General features: G+C 32.7%; 1 long non-coding RNA gene across 1 annotated transcript; it reads right to left on the bottom strand.

Moving 5' to 3' along the window:
* Positions 1-1,543: 1,543 nt before the first annotated feature.
* LOC110037643 lies at positions 1,544-1,957 on the bottom strand. Its single transcript, XR_002295350.1, has 2 exons — positions 1,902-1,957; positions 1,544-1,792 (listed from the first exon to the last, which is right to left on the bottom strand). It is a non-coding gene; the product is annotated as an uncharacterized LOC110037643 (long non-coding RNA).
* Positions 1,958-3,710: the final 1,753 nt, after the last annotated feature.

Consider the following 3,710-nt stretch of genomic DNA (forward strand, 5'->3'; position numbering starts at 1 on the left):
TATTGTTGGATGTCTAGTATTTAGCATTTTGTTTCAATATTAACAACAAAGATGATTTATTGTTTCATCTCTTTGTGATATTACTTTTAGATTTGCATTTGAGTAATAAGCCAACCTAATAAATTGTTTTTCTAAGGCAGTGTTTGGTAGCATATTATTAATAGGATTTTCCAGCCAATCACCAAAAAAACTGAACATTAAATCCAATTTTCTCATTTCTATCTATTTTTTCTCAGGTTTTGTCTTCTTCCCGACGAAAATAAGGGTTTATTAAATCCGACTACCTCGGATTTATTTCAGAAAATCCTGATTTATCGGATTTGATAAATCCTGCTTAACTTAAATTTAAGTTGTGGCCAAACATCGTCTTAGAGAAACAATCTGGCATCAATCACTCAGAAGCACCCCAAGTCATTAGTGAACTTTAATCTGAGAGGAAGAAAGAAGAACCACAAGACCAGCTACCTGACATGACAAAGTAAGCATGTTGTGTGTTAAACTGCTCATGGTTAGAGAGAGTTTATATATTTAGTGTTGTGTAAAACTTTTTACACACATAAAATAAGTTGAGAGCAATACATACGGAACAGAACTTTTGATATGAAGAATCTAAAAAGAAAAAAGGCTATTAAGACTAATCTTCCTAAAACAATTCCACTATATTAGTTCAAAATTTGAAGAATTGAAAGTCAAGAGCTGGAAAATGGTTTGTGCAATTGTCCTTTTATTTGTAAGGAAATTTCAGATACTAAAAATGGCGAGGAGAATTCTTATTAAGTATGGATGCTGGAACGGAATGAAGCTAGTCAGCGGAGTGGAGCGAAAGCTGTCCAATCGAGAGTTGGGGGTGCGGGGCAACGCCCCAGCAGTACGGTACGGAGGTAATTTTGTAATTACATATTATACTCTAGGGTTATATATATATATGTTGTATTGTAACCCTAATAGGACGTACTCTTTTTCAAGAAATAAAAAAGCCGCTGCTCTTGCTACTACTCGTAGACAAATTGCATAACCTCGTTAAATCCCTGTGTTTGTTCTTGATTCTTGCGTTTTCTTCATCCTAATTTCTCAACAATTCTAAGCATGTTTGATTCCAAACACCGAAGCTTAAGAATTCTCCAACTATAGAAAATTTGTCCAAAAACAATCCTCAAGTTATGCAAAACACATACTTACCACATAATTCTTATATATTTACATATCCAACACCTAAACTTTAATATTTACACGCATAACACTTCAAAATCTTTAATATGACATCCAAAACAGTATTATTTCTAACATTTTTTAAGTGAAATGCATCTTTTATTACATAAGTTTATGACACTATGAAACTTTAGATGTTAAATATGTAAATTCCCTCCAAAACAATAACTTTATTTGTTTCATTTAGCATAACATGGCATCTAACTTCTTCCAAATGATGAGTTTAATAAATTGCATGATTTCTAAGAAATATTTTCTAATTTAATGCAACTAAATAAGCCCTGAGCTACATCAATCTTTCCATCATAAGAATTATTCTCAAATTGCAAAAAAGAGAACAAAATATTCTACTTTCCCTTCAATATAAACCAACATTCAGAACAGCATAACTACAACATGAAATTAAAATAAAAAACAAAAAAAGAAAAGAAAACAAAAGGGAAGTTAATTAACAGAACTAACTTCTTCTCTTAGCTTCTTTCTCAGCTTTTCTTCTGGCCCTTACCTCTCTGGAACTTGCAGAGGATCTGAAACCTCCGCCATTAACTTCAGAGTCCAAGTCCTCCAAATCCTTGAATGATTTCTATTGATGAACAGAAGCACCCAAAACAAAAGCTTCTAATGAAAGTTAAAAAGAAAAAAAAAATGAAATTTATGAGAAATCGGAGGGTGTTTTTTGCAGAGAATAGTACTTCACGCAGCTCGGCAAAGCTGACGGCGTAGAAGGTCACGGCGGCCGCCGCCCCTAGATGGGAAGCGCGATCTGCCCTCCGTCCATTTTTTCTACCTTTCTTTTTTTTTCTTTGTGAGAGCTTTTCTTCTTATCCAAACGGAAGATTTTACGCACAAACCACTCAATTCTTATGTATTTACATATCTAACGCCTCAACTTTAGTTTTTACATAAAAGGCACTTTACCTCTTAAGGAAAAAGTCTTGGGGATAATTATAGAAATAGCACCCCAAACGTTGGCTATTTGTAAAATTCTGCAACCAGGTGATGTTTTTGAAAATATGGGTTGGGTTATTTTTACAAATTTTGATATTTGAATGAGAATTTGAAAAAATGGATGAAATTGGATGCTAGGTTTGTAAATAGCAATGTTTTGAGTGCTATGCATGTAATTGCTAGAAGACTTTGCTTTTCTAAGGCTTAAGATGGTTGTTTTTTGCTTATTAGATAATGTAAATACATATGATTTGGTGGTATGTAAAGGGCCAGAAGATTTAGATACATGCCACTTAATTCATATGTATCTAGTCTAATACCTAACTTCACTTTTGCATACATACATACCACTTTTTCTACCCATGAAAGACATATTTTACTTTTTTTAAGTTAACATGGTGATATTTTTGAAGTGATATGAAAGATTTGTGGTATAAAATATTAAAAAAAAAAAGTAAAATATAGACGTCATGTACATAAATACATTAAGAATTGGGAGGAATGTATGTAAACGCTCTTAAAAGCTACATTTCAATTCATGAGGAAGAAGCCTACGATCAAAACTTGAAGGAGACTTCCATCAGTCCGCCAATCACAGAGGACGAGCCAGAGACATTTACAGAGCCTACATCTTCAGAGATCCTCGATGAGTGTTAAAAATGAAGAAAACATTAGTGCGGTCATCCATATATACGGATTATGGGTGTACATTCTGAGTACATCTTATCCGCACTTACTGTTCGTCAGCACATAATATTTTTTTTCTAAAAAATGGCTTTAAAGAAGAAAAAAGTAGCACTATTATAACTTTTAGGAAAGAAAATATATCTTTTCATATATAGATAAGGTGACATATATATATAAATATTTAGGTTTATATATTTGATATGTAATATATAGAAATTAAATGACATGAACGTAAATATACTATTTTTATTTGACATTAATCTTTATGTTCTATTTTTCTTAATGAAATTCGTCGAGTTCAAATTTCATATAATTTCCTTTACTTGATTGTCGCCTTAATCTGAGACAAGTTGTTTTGATTTCGAGCTAGATTCAGCAAGTTTCAAGCCTATTTCAAGCTGGAATGAATCCAAATAACTCAATTGGAGCCAACTCATTTCGATTTCAAGTTGGATCGAGCTCGATTCAAGTTCTAACCATGTTGGCGTAAAATTGAATTTAACGAGTCTCGATCCGATTTCGAGCCGCACTCAATCACTTTGAGCCGATTTCAAGCCGACGCAACTCAACTCGAGAAATTGGATTGTTAATGGCCCTAAAGTAAACCCTATGCCTCAGGGAGTGATAAAACTACTATATTGCACTGAAGTGCTGGAACTATCAGGTGACGGTGTCTAGTAATAAAGCTGATAGTGTTAAGATATCATCACATAGATAAAATAAACTAAATATGATCCATTGACCAAAAAAATTAATTAGCCTTTGCTTCCTGTTTCGAATTTAAGCCTTAATAAGCTTCATAAAATGATTGGCCTTTTTTGGGAATTTTTTTATTGGTTTTTTTTTTTTTTTGTATCTCATAAAAC

Source organism: Phalaenopsis equestris, unplaced genomic scaffold, assembly GCF_001263595.1.
Source record: "Phalaenopsis equestris unplaced genomic scaffold, ASM126359v1 Scaffold222572, whole genome shotgun sequence".
NCBI lineage: Eukaryota > Viridiplantae > Streptophyta > Magnoliopsida > Asparagales > Orchidaceae > Phalaenopsis > Phalaenopsis equestris.